The sequence below is a fragment of the Podarcis vaucheri genome (assembly GCF_965113315.1).
Source record: "Podarcis vaucheri genome assembly, chromosome: 4".
NCBI classification, from domain to species: domain Eukaryota; kingdom Metazoa; phylum Chordata; class Lepidosauria; order Squamata; family Lacertidae; genus Podarcis; species Podarcis vaucheri.
Window position 1 is genome coordinate 33,891,678 of NC_138762.1, and position 14,180 is coordinate 33,905,857.

Sequence of the window (14,180 nt, forward strand, 5' to 3'; positions counted from 1 at the left end):
CACAATAACCCTGTGAGGTCGTGTCAGGGACATGGCTGAACTGAACGCCTGGGAAGAGTCAGACTCTGGAGATGAAGGAATGCCAGTACAGAGAGAGCCAGAGACTGACTCTTGAGATGAGGGAATGCAGTCACAGACAGAGCAGGAGTGGGTTAGTCCGGCCTCCCTTCATCAAGAGTTCCCAGACTCAGATAGAGCAGCTGACTTGGAAAGTTCACAGGCAGAGAGGAGAGGAGATAGACGGCATTGAGGGAGTTGCTATGCAACCCGGAGGGAGGCAGCGTTTAGAGGGCTCCTCTTTTGAGAGCAGGAAGGGAGTTCACCCACCTTCTCCCCAAATCAGAAGAGCTGAAAGGGTTGTTGGATGGGACCAGAGACAAAAGTGGGTGGAGCAATGAAGAATGGTTCTACACATACTCACACACCCCTCTCTTTCCACCATCCAGGCAAGGAAGAGTCATTTTCAGAGTTCACAGACATATTCTAGCAGGTCAAAACACTTGCGTGTAAAGCAGGACCAGTTAGGGGTGCAACCTAGGAAGAGTTCCAAGGGCCAGATATAGAGGTCTTGAGGGCCACATTTGTCCGGTATGCTGAGGTTGAACCACTGATCCCTATTGAGTCCCATACTATTAAATAGACATATATAGGCAATGGTCATTCACAGAGCTGTGAAAATATTCAGAGTATGTTCTCTGTTGCTTCATAGAATAACCACAGTAACATTTTTTTAAGCATATTTTTTCCACATCAAAATCATATGCACATACTTCCACTGAATTACCCATGCATGTTTCATTTCAGTGTTCCATGTTTCTCTTAAGTGTCCAGTTATTGATTTGCTCTACAACTTTGTGCCACAACAGGGAGTTATGGCTACAGTGCTGACCACTGGGGGCTGGAAAAAGCCCAATTAAACATTTCCATATGCCTTCAACTCTGTACTGGATAGACTTCTTTTCACATCATTTTTCTGTATTTTTAACTTTCTGATACTGGTTTTACAAGTGAATGCTGTGTTACTTATTATTATTTATTGCATTTATATCCTATCCTGACTCCAAAGAGCTCCAGGTGTCATGCATAATTCATCCCCACTTTATCCTCACAACACTCTCCTGTGTGGCATGTTCAGCTCAGAGAAAGTCACCCAGTGAGTTTCATTACAGAGTGAGGATTTGAACCTAGGTTAAAAAGATGAGGGTCATTGGGGTCCCTAAAAGCAGATTTGGCATTAGGGGGGGACCCAGAGGATCAGCAAAAAAACACAAATTATTACACACACAAACATCTGGCAAATTTTGAGGGTCTTGGAGATCCACAAAAACGTTGTTTCATCTAATCTTGCACTGGCCATTTTTTGGTATTGAAAACGTTTTGTCGCCTCAAGTAGTGCATGGTTGGTGTCATTGAATAATAAAGGCATGTGACAAGACGACAATCTTCCTGAGTGCTCCTGGCAATGAAGTGATTAACTCTTAATCCACAGTGAGAAAGGTCCATCACTCACAAAAGATCTTAAGAAAGCCCTATGTTGTGTGAGTTTCTTTGCCTCCGCCTTTTCCCATAAATTGTTACAGAAGCAGGATCCAGATTCTTGCATAAATGATATATCACCACTACTCAAAAGCTGCAGGATGGGAGAGAAAGTTATGATGGACCTGACTCATCTTTGCAGTTATTTCTTAGGTACAACCTGGGTTGGCATTACTAAACTACAGAATTAAAGGTCATACCTCCATTTTGGCATCCCCTCATAAATCCATCAGATCTAAGGGCTAGGCGTCTTTCATTTTCTGGAACTTGTCAATGACTGGAAGGAACTGATCAGACCATTTGAGAAAAGTATTAAACAGCAATTCCTGGAATTCGTAGTACAAATATTTATAGGTGGTGTTACTATGCAGAATGTAGCAGCCAGGGATAGTACACAACACCATAACCTTGCCCAGACCTGGGCTTTGTTTGTTTATTTAAGACAGGGCCCCAAACACTGCCAACCCTCAATGCCCTCAGCAAAATTTGATGCCCCCTCCTCCAGCCGTCTCACTGGCTTCCCAAAGGTGGGTAAGTGAGGCACTGGGCTTTGGGAAGGAGATGTGAGGGCTCTGATAGTGTCCTCAATTCCTCGTGCATCCTTCCCAAAGCCTAGTTAGCACTTTTCCAGCTTTAATGGTGGCAGTTTTGTAGGAATAGTCCTTACTAACAGAATACATTTATAACAAAGCTTGAGCTGAGCATTTTACTCCTGTGCCAATAAACCCAGGAGCTTAAAGCAGTAAAAAGAAGGGGGCGAGGAAGTGTGTGTAAAAAAGAAGAAGTTACACCTGTCACCAGGTGGGCCCTGCAATCTTTATTAAAGACAGCAGGCTGCTCTGGATTAATATGTGTATTTCACTAAACCGTTAGTCTCTGACTTATTACCTTTTCTTTATGTCCCACAAAGTAGTGACAGCACAGCAGATTCTTTCTTATACCTTCACAGATTCTTTTTTACATCCTCATAGCATGACCCTTTATTTATCTCCTCAGCTATTGTCCCCTCAAGATTCTGCAGAGGGGTTGCTTTGTCTGTCTCTCCTCTCACAACCACAGCTTCCCCACCTCTATAGAAGGCTTTTTCAAGCTGAATTGTGGCGTGAGGAGGTACAGTTGGAGTGGTGTGTAATTCTCCCCTCGCAACCCCTCCCCTCACCATGTGAAAATATCCTTCCATAGCATTTTAGGACTGTTAAAAAAGAAGAAGTCCTTCCAGTGGCTATTTTGAAATCTGATTGTTGTGGGCAAAATTCAGAGGTAGGGCTTAACTCTCACTCCCCAACTGTAATCCTCAGTAACACCAACATCCTCTGTGGCAATTAGCTTTCAAAAAAGTAAAAAATACTTTTTAAAAACATAATTGCTGTGGGGGAAGTGTGTGTGTGTTTCGTATGTATATGCTATATGTATACTTTAAGGACCTTCTGAGGTAATCAAGTATATCCCAGCTTGATAGACAAAAAAGATCTCCCGCTTGATACACTACAGTCTAACATGTGGGGCCGGGCCGGGCCTATACACAGAGGGTGGTCAACTACTTTTGAAATATAGAGTAACCAAGAGGTGGTCATCTGTGATCTTGTCAATGCATTCATATGCATCCATATTGGTTTTCTTATCACTGTGGCCAATGATCGAATCCATTCATTTTGACTGAATCCATTCTAATTTATTCATTTCTGGTCAGCCAAATACTAAGCAGAAGACTTGACATGCAGCTGTCTCTTCTCCATCCTTATCGAGGATCTATCCGATTTCCTATAACTTGTGAGATTTGGCTACATCATCATAAGAAAACCTACATTTGAGTACTTTGTGAAAACATTCTGTTTGGATTTTAGTCTGCAGCTATTCCACTGTTAGCTCTAACGAGATTGACCCATGGCTGCTTTTGCACTGAGCATTCAGAGCAAAGCTACTTATCACAGTGACAGGAACATATTATTCGTTTTTGTCCACATTCCCCATCTTCTTAAACTTTTTTATTTGATTTTCCACATATCTGTTCTCTTTTGTTCTAGCAACAATGAGGAAAAAGAAAACACAGCCGTTCTCTCTTGGTTGGGGTGAAGAAGAAATCCTTGGGATCGTTGCAGGTTGCTTGTTTGAGTGCAAGCAGAAGTTTATAAGCAACTCGACAAGCAAAAGCAAATGCATATAGCTCTAAAATTAGCCCTTTTATTTTATTATTACATTTACTTTATTTATTTATTTATTTATTTATTTATTTATTTATTTATTTATTTATTTCATACACACACACACTTCTTTCTTCTTTCTTTGGCGATCACTCGTAGCCGAGTAAGATTGTCTTCCATAAACACGGTTTTAACAATGAGTCCCTAAGTGACTGTGGAGGCCAATTCTGGATCCACACGCCCTTCCACAGTGGGGACATTGGTTTCTGGGCAGGAGTTGATCACTGTGTGGATTTGCCAAGCATGCCCTCCTCTTAGCACGTTTCTCCCTTGCGTCCTGAGTTCAAGTGTCTTCAAAGCCCATGACACCTTTGGTAAAGGCTGTTCTCCAACTGGAGTGCTCGCAGGCAAGTGTTTCCCAGTTGTCAGTGCTTATACTACATTTTTTTAGATTTGCCTTGAGACAGTCTTTAAACCTCTTTTGTTGACCACCAGCATTACGCTTTCCATTTGTAAGTTCAGAATAGAGTAGTTGCTTTGGAATACGATCATCAGGCATCCGTACAACATGACCAGTCCAACGAAGTTGATGTTGAAGAATCATTGCTTCAACACTGGTGATCTTTGCTTCTCCCAGTACACTGATATTAGTTCACCTGTCTTCCCAAGTGATGTGTAAAAATTTTCGGAGACACTGTTGGTGGAATCTTTCGAAGAGTTGGAGATGGCGTTTATAAGTGGTCCATGTTTCACAAGCTTATAGTAAGGTTGATAGTACAATACCTTTGTAAACAAGCATTTGGGTTTCCCTGCGAATGTTGGGCACACACCCAGTTTGATTGTAGTAAAAAAAACTCAAATCAGTTTACAAGAAAGAGGAAACAAAAAAAGTGTCACAAAAAAATTGCAACTGTAATTTTCAACATACTGAAGATTTATATCCTATTCTTCCTTTCAAAGGAGGTAATGTAAACTCTTTTTGTGCTTTAAGACATGAAAACTTAAGTGACTTCCTAAGGGACTACAACAGAGAGTCTTGTGGCACTTTGAAGAGAAACAGATTTAATAGCTTTTTTATGTTTGTGCTAAATGTATACATATGAGCATGTTTGTGGTGTGTGGGTGTGGGTGTGTGGGTGTACTTTGTGCAGGGATGGCCACATTAACACACAACATTGACCGCCAACTGCTGTAAGGGCACTCAGAGGGCACTCAGACCGGTCACTGCCTCTCAGCCTAACCTAGCTCACCGGGTTCTTGCGGCGATTAAATGAGGAGGAGGTAGAACCATGTACACCACCTGGAGCTCCTTGGAGGAAAAGGTAGGATAGAAATGCAATCCATAAACCAATAAAGTTCCTATGCAGAGACTCCACACTTTCTCAGACGGACTATTTTGCTGAACCATATTTATATTATTTTTTGCAATGCGTCTCTTACATGCTTGTGCATTGTAAGTTGGACGTGAAATGGAAGTTGGAAATGAACATTCTCCTGTGTACTGAATCCCAGAATGAACAGCAAGCATTTATCATAATTCCCCGAAATACATGCCCATGGGATAAGGAAGCAGAGAGGATCTGTACCTACTAACATTCTCTCACTCAGTCTCCAGCTAACCATTTTTGGCCATATGCAGTATCACACTGGAATACTGTAGAAGTATACTTTAAAAATAGAGCCACTGATCAATTACAGTTTGGTAATTTGATTAAACAAATTAATCCTAAAAAGATTACTTATCAGAGATATTTATGGCCATGTCTGGATTTGGCTACGTAGTCAAAAGCTTCAGTAATTAAATTCGTAAGGCTGCCATGAGTACAATAATTTGTTATTATCTAACATTTCTAATCCAGAGGGGGAACTTCATTTTCCAGCCGTATTCAACAAGATTTTTCAGAGTCCTTTTCCTGAATCCTCCTAATGATTCCCTTAACACTGATTTATAGTTTAATGTCTCAGGTGCGGAGGCAGAAGAGTTGATAGCCTCATTATCCAACAGTAAACCCCTGAATAAGACAGCATTCCTAGTGAACCCTTTAAATCCGATTCAGAAACATAGGTATGAACCACCTGACAAGTTTTAATATTATTCATACCTAAGTTCTCCCTTCAGTGTTGAAGGCAGTGTGCTTGAGAGCTTCCCATAGCCATCTGGTTGGCCACTATGAGAAGGCGGTGCTGGACTAGGTGGGCTTTGACCCAATCCAGCAGGGCTCACTGATCAGGTGAAATTTAGCAACAATTTTTAAAAATGCCATTTACAAAATTAAGCCAAGGTTTGTTCCATTCCTGACTCATCAGTGGAGGCTTTTGAGCGTGCTCAGAACCTGCATTGATGCATTTGGGAAATGAATTTGGTGTTTTATTCCACTTGACTCATTTAACAGGAGAAATAAGAATCTACAGTTCCCAGAATTGGAGATCTGAGCCAGCTCAGAAGCTCCCCGTTCGGACAAATCGAAACATAGGCATAGGGTAGAGTTTTAGCTAAATATAAATTCCAACATTTTTTCTTCCACCACAGTTTTGTAAATGTTGTTGTTGTTGTTGTTGTTAATTTATACCCCACCCATCTGGCTGGGTTTCCCCAGCCACTCTGAGTGGCTGTAAGTTTCCAAAATAAACACTAGCAGGTAGGAGGGCTGGCTAAACAGGAGCGCAGGGGGAGGTTCTGGTTTTTCCTGTTGTTGTTGTTTAGTCATTTAGTCGTATCCGACTCTTCGTGACCCCATGGACCAGAGAACGCCAGGCACTTCTGTCTTCCACTGCCTCCCGCAGTTTGATCAAACTCATGCTGGTAGCTTCGAGAACACTATCCAACCATCTCGTCCTCTGTCGTCCCCTTCTCCTTGTGCCCGCCATCTTTCCCAACATCAGGGTCTTTTCCAGGGAGTCTTCTCTTCTCATGAGGTGGCCAAAGTGTTGGAGCCTCAGCTTCACGATGTGTCCTTCCAGTGAGCACTCACGGCTGATTTCCTTAAGAATGGATAGGTTTGATCTTCTTGCAGTCCATGGGACTCTCAAGAATCTCCCCCAACACCATAATTCAAAAGCATCAATTCTTCGACAATCAGCCTTCTTTATGGTCCAGCTGTCACTTCCATACACCACTACTGGGAAAACCATAGCTTTTACTATGCGGACCTTTGTTGGCAAGGTTTTTCCTGACAATTCTCCAAAAGGCATGAAAAGATCCAGCCCGTTCTGAGATGAGATGAGATGAGTAGGTTTCGAGCAAATCAAAAACCATTTGACAAAGCCCAGGGTCCACCATCATTTCCAGCACCCATATCTGTTCTGTTCCTTGCTCAGTTCTCTTCTGCACAGCAGGGAGATGAATTCCTGTCTTGGGAACAACAGGTTCTAAATCTAGAGAACTGCTTACTACATTTCCATTCTTCATCCCCATGTGATTTAAATGGGCCCATTAACTACAGACAAAAGCAAATTAGTGTAGCACTAAGACAATGCTTGCAAAAAGGTTACAGCCATTTTAAAAATATTCCTTTTATATCTAGTCCCTCAGCTGAAACCAGCAGAAGTCTATGCGACAAAGTTATTATCAAAACATGTTTTACTCATTTCCACACCACCACACACACGACCGATGTATTTATTACTAATATTTGTGTACCACCCAGTAACTAATGTTCTCTATACTGTGAACAACATACAAGAAAAGCCTTTTTTTTTTAAGCAGCAAAACTCAAGATATATAATCACAATAAAAATTTGAAAGATACAGAATATAGCTCAGTCTGTAGAGCACGAGGCTCTTAATATCAAAGTCCCCACATTGGGCAAAAGATCCCTGCATTGCAGGGGGTTGGACTAGATGACCCTGATGGTCCCTTCCAATTCTATGATTAAGCAGAAAAGTCGTGAAATTAGCAGCAACATCCCATATGAACAGCAGGCATAAGTACTTAAAAAATCTCAAGAATGTGAAACACATGGGAAAATAAAAAAAAGATCATCAATTGGCACCAAAAGAATTATAATGTACCAGGTGAGACTCTCTGGGGAAAATACACTATAACAGGGGTGCCCCACCTCATTTGATGTGGGCACTCAGAGAAAGGTGAGTGCAGGATCCAAGTAGGAATATATGAGAAGAGGAGAGCCTTCATGTAATCAGGTCCCAAGCCACAGACAGTGCAGACAGAAAAGCACAATCATAATACGGTTGCATTGGACAGTCCTTTGCACTAATCCAAGCAGGAGGTTACCTACGCTTGGATACATGAAGCAAGATTACAGGGAAGTGGCTATAACCATATTGCTGTGTAGGTTCTGTTCCAAACTTAAGAACATAAGAAGAGCCTGCTGGAGCAGGCCAATGGCCCATGTAGTCCAGTGTCCTGCTCTCGTAGTGTCCAGCCAGATGCCTGTGGGACACCCACAAGCCGAAACTCAGGGCAACAGCACTCTTCCCTTCTGTGGTTTCCAGCAACTGATATTCAGAAGTATTACAGTGGTACCTTGGGTTACAGACGCTTCAGGTTACAGACTCCGCTAACCCAGAAATAGTACCTCGGGTTAAGAACTTTGTTTCTGAATGAGAACAGAAATCGCGCAGCGGTGGCGTGGCAGCAGCGGGAGGCCCCATTAGCTAAAGTGGTGTCTCAGGTTAAGAACAATTTCAGGTTGAGAACGGACCTCCAGCATGAATTAAGTTCTTAACCTGAGGTACCACTGCACTGCCTCCAAATCTGAAGCCAGAGCACAGCCAAAACTGGTGGCTGAAACAGCCCAGCTTGTTGCTCTTCATGGCTTTGCGCCATCCTTATTTATTCTCCCTTAAAATACATACATATATACATACTGTTAGGGAACTGACATCGGAGCCAGAGGCGGAGGGAAGGCTCTCAAGTGATGCTGGAGAGGGACCCAGCAGGGAGAGAGGCAGCTCATCAGCTGGGGAAGGAAATCAGCGCAACACCAGGGATAAAGGGGGGCAGATGGGGGAATCAGCGAGAGGGCTCCAGGACTCTTCGCAGGACACCAGCGGGGAGAGCATGGGTCCTCCGCTACCCACGCCCACCCTGCGCAGAAGACTTCCGCGCAGGGAGAGTAGGAGGAGACTTGGCGTCAAACAGCTTTTATGCTGGAAAAGGTTTAAGAAACGCCCACTGACGGATTCTGCTAGCAACTGAGGCAGCCACGAAGTGAAGGGCTGTCCAGACAGAAAAGGTTAACAAGCCAACTTAGCCAGGAGTGGCGGCAACTTACGCACGAGCAACCCCTATATTCATCACACATACCCATAGAAATTAGGACCAGGGATGCTACATATAATCCCAGTCTTCTTCTCCACCCATTGGCTACATGGGGATATCACAGTAAATTATATTTTAATGAGGCATTAATGAGCCTAGCCTCCTCCTGGACTGCATGCTCCACTCCCCACCATGGCCACCACTTTTGATTCCACTTTGCTAGACAGTAGCCCACTCTAAATATATTAAAATGTGTTGTTAGGACTTTGGAGCTGGGCAACGTTTCATAGTGCCTGAGGTGAGCTTTTAACATTTCCTCTTCAGCTCCACACCATAACAAAATTACAGTTATCAATAAAATTTAGCACATACATTTTACCAGCGTTGCATTTCCCTGGGTGTTCAGTCCCAGAAGTCCAACGGCTGAGCTCCATTGGGCTCACCCTGTAAAAAGTGTGCTTAGTACTGCAGACATGCAATCTAATCTTCTGAACGCTTAAAAGGTAAAGGTAAAGGGACCCCTGACCATTAGGTCCAGTCATGACCGTCTCTGGGGTTGTGGCGCACATCTCGTTTTACTGGCTGAGGGAGCCAGCATACAGCTTCCAGGTCATGTGGCCAGCATGACTAAGCCGCTTCTGGCTTCACTTTTGATTGGACTTAATCGTCCAGGGGCCCTTACCGTTACCTTGTGACAATGCACTGCCCCCTTGCAATTCCCAACAACTGGTATTCAGAGGCAATTTCTCTAAACTAAAAGCCCTGCATGTTGTAACCTTTTCTCATAGGAAATGTGGCATTCTGTGTGCCACCAAAGTTAATATTTACCTGACTCAGAATACACATTTGCTCAACTGGTCATGCTTAAGTGTCATTTCCTCCAGAGGTTCGTCTCCAGTTCAGAATGTAAAATCAGACTATGCATTCAGCAGACCATACATCCAACATTTGCTCAAATTCTCATTGACTGCTATGAAAAAGGTGCACTATAAAGCCAGCTGACCTGTAGGTGTGTGGACAGAAGTTCTTTGCTTTGAACTACAAAGCTGACCAAGCAGCCTTTTGTTTGAAGAGTATCTGTGGGGAAAACACGGCAGGAGATAGACTGAGATGACCCTCATGGTTCCTTCCAACTCTACAATTCTAATATTCTCCATTAAGGGTTGCTTCTCTCCATTTTTTCCTGGAAATGTTGGTGTGGTTGTTGTGGCACAGCCAAAACTTAAAGGAAAGAAAGAAAAAAAAATTCTTTTTCCTGGGTGTGGTTTTTTTGGGGGGGAGGAGGGGTTTGACTGAATTTCTCCAGCATGGCCGGTGCTGTGAACTATAATTTCCCAATAGAAAAATATCAAGTTTCCCCCAAAAAAAACATTAGGATTTTTTCAGGAAATTATTTAGAAGCTGCACATGTCCATTGCAAAATAATTTTCAAATGTATTAAGGAATGCATCAGATTTCCTCTTCCCAAGCATAGTACTGGGAAAGGCAATTGCTAAAAAGAAAAATGGATGGGCAGTAACTGTAGCATCAGAGTCTTGCTCATACAGTTCTGTTAAGTGGATTACAGATGAGCTCATTCCCAGATGTGGGTCACATTCCATTAAAGGCAGGCTGGGTGCCAAGTGAGAGTGGTGCACAAATGGCAGGCAATGATTGAAGCCATGCACTGTCACTTACCATTGCAGCTGGTGATCTAACCATTTCCTTATATCCCACAATATTTTTCACCCCACCCTATCAGCCTATGGCAGTCACATCAGTCAGTTCAGCGTAATTCCCCTACTGAGAAAATCAAGGGCAGCAGCAAGATGCAACACGTGGAACGTAACATGCTGCCCTTATCTACCATTGCAGAATAAACTTGATTTTGTGAAATCCTTACTCATTCTGGGCTGACACATAGTGGCCAAAAGGGTGAAGAATTAATAATAATACCTTTATTGTCAATGTACAACCTGTGTACAATGAAATTAACCGAAATTACAGAGTAGAGAGGGATGCTACCAGGGTTAGAGGTGTTCATGTATTTATATAATCTGGGTGGAGGGCTGTGTTTGATGAGGAATATGAAATAGAGGCAAAGAGTGGCACTCAGTCTCTCAGCTTACATTTTGCTAGTATTTTTACTAAGTGCTCCATTGTGTTTTGCTCTTGATGCCTTTCATCAAATAGGCAGCCTGATCCACAACCTGTAGTTCTAGCAAAAGTAGCTGGAAAGGAAGAAGATTCAAGTTATATTCACACAAATATTTGCATGAGCTTAGCAGAATCATAGCACACTCAAACCCCTGTTCCTAGTCTGAAGAGGTAAGACATAATGAGAGAGAGAGAAGAGCATGTGATCTTAGGTAGGTAGGTAAGTAAGCAGGCAGCTATTCCTATCAGCCACTGGCCTTTATGCAGGAGTTTGTATCCTATTCCTGTAAATATGTTTTAAATCTTTTTACGGAAGTTTTTCTCTTTGATTATAAGCCTCTCATTGAGTTGTTATTCAGCAGCATTACAGGTTTCTAAAACAAATATGGTACTGGAGTGGAACCTTCTCCAGCAAGTTTACTCTGCTATTATGGAGCAAATTACTATGTTCTAGCTTGAAAGCAAACTAGAAAAGAATTCTGGGATATCCTTGCATGGTTTCGCTGAACACAATGCACCTTACAGAATTGATCGGTGGAACTTCTTACAGAACTGAAGTGTTGATTAGGCTTGCCATACGTCAGAAAAATTCCTGACATGTCCTGGTTTTGGGGTGTAAAAATGGTGTCAGTGGGAATTCTGCTGAACCAGCAAAATGTCAGGGGAAAGCCAACACGATGGAAAAAGCTGTGGAAACAGCTCAAAAACCTTAAAATCCCTACTTTTGAGGTAGGTTTCCCCCAAAAAAGCTTAAGAATTTTGGGGTCTTCCTAAAAGAAGCTCAACAACTTTGCGGGTGTCAGGAATTCCACTTTTTGAAATATGACAACCCTATTGAGATGCTGTTATTCTGTTCTTTTTGAATGAACCATTGCTATTGGTTTGTTTTCTATATTGCAAGTCTCTTTCATGTAAGCAGCATAAAAATTAAAACCTAAAACTCATTCAGCAAAAGTGGGGACTGGTACATAAAAACTGTGTGATCAGGAACTCCCTCAATAACACCTGCAGTACAAAAATGTATATACACTGTTTTCAACATCACCTTAGTCCTATTGACAAAAATGTCACTTAAATGGCTTAAAATCAAGTCTTTCAATTTAACTGACATTAGGCTTCAGTCTTTATGGGGTATTTCTCATATGCATAACTAATGTTGTCCAATCTGAGACCTGGAACAGTGCTAGCTGCAAATCTATGAAGGTAAACAATTAGAAACTATTCATAGTGGCTGGAATGTTGTCAAGCAAACAGGTGAAGTAGCCTGTAATTGTGGTCCCCTCATTTCTCCAAAGATGAGAAGGGTCAAGGGGTGCAGCATTTAACACACAGGTCTGATTCCTTTTGGAAGGAGGTCACTGGAGGCTTATTAGCATTTTGAATGCCGTGGAGTGATTACCATAAGTTGTGCCTCTTCCTAACAAACAGACAAAGTCCATTGCTCTTACATCAAGTCTCCAAGCCCCCATCCGCAAATAATGTTGTCAGCCTACTGAACCTAAAGCTCAGCTCCCTGTGTGTTTCTTGGTTTCACTCCGAAGGTAATCTGCTGTTTTTTTCACACACAAGATACCTTGCCCCCTCCTTCTACCAATGTGGTGGAATCTAAATAAGACATCTCCACCCATTGCACATCCTCCTTGGATCCCTCTCTGACTGGCCTTGCATAATATTCACCTTGAATAGGAAGGGGGCTTTTCTTTTCCACAGCAAAATGTCTTGGTCTTGCCCTGAGATGCATTCTGATAGGACCTGATTTTCATTAGACACAAAAACAACTTGTTGGCTGGCTCTCTAATCTGGGCACCACCTTGTCTTCCAGTTGAATGGCACAGACCTAGACAGGATGTGCTAGTGCCAGTCTCCAGGGTTATAAGAACTTACTATGTCAAGGCTCTCCTGCTTAAATGCTTACCTGCCTCTCTGACTCCAGCATTATCAAAATAAGAGAGTTGGTTTTAAAAATGCCCTGCATGTCATGATATCCTGTCTAGGCCACCTGATTACTCTTTCTCCTGCTCAGGCATAGCAAAATGATACAGAGTGCACTTGCATTCCCAGCTCATGGGTTATCAACAATGACAACATCATTCCACCTGATTCACTGAGTTTACCAGAGAATTTAGTTTATGAGTAAAAAGCCCCTGTTTTATAATGTGCCAAGGCAAATGGCAACAGGGCAAATCAATCCACTTCTTTTGAAACAAACTAGAATTATAAAAGGAAATCAGTCTGATCTTGACCAATTTCACTTGGCTTTTTATAAGCACAGCTTTATTCATCCAAATGGGCAGTCAACAAAAAAACAAAAAAAGATCTGGCATGCTGTGAAATAGGTTGAAGAAGCAGACACATTTTCCTGAAATATTCAAGCAGCAGGGGCTTAATACCATCTGGTGTTTCAGTGTGCAGTGTCTCTCTCAGGCTCAAACTTCATGTTACACAGAGTTCTGTGGGGGGTTTCTCCCCCACTTCACATATTTCTATTTTAACCAAAGCAGCCTGAGCAAATAGATTCTCATTGAAAAGTGAGACACATTGCTCCTTCCCCTCTTGCAGAATGTCAGCTCAAAATGTGAGTTCAGCACATGCTTTACATCAGGAGTGTGAAACCTCCAGCCCATGGATCACCCTAGGTCCTCCAGGCATCCCCATTCTGCCCACCAGGCCATTTGGGGGTGATCACCAGGTGGTAGGGTGGGTAAGGGCGGAGCTTCACAGAAAGAATCAGGAGGTTAAACTGAGCTCCTAGTTGTTCCTTTGCTGAAGCAAAGCATGCTCTCACCCACTCTAGACTCCATCAGGCCTTGTCAGCCTCACCAATGGTTAGAGTCATAGGTATCAACTCCTATGAGTCAAGGTCCATTCACCCCCACACAAAAAATTGTTGAGGGGGCCACACACACACCCAAGTTGGTGGGCACTGCTATTCAAATGGCGTACGTGCACCTCATCTTGTGATTGATTATGTGGGATGGGCCTTACCTGCCCCCTCCAATGTTTTATTCAAATTGGCACCCTGGTTAGAGTGGATGGGATTCAGAGTCCAGCACCATCTGGAGGGCAACAGGTTCCCCACGCAAAAGTCTCCCCACCTTGCTGAAGCTCCTTTAAAAGAGAGTACTATTTTCTTCCTTATGGT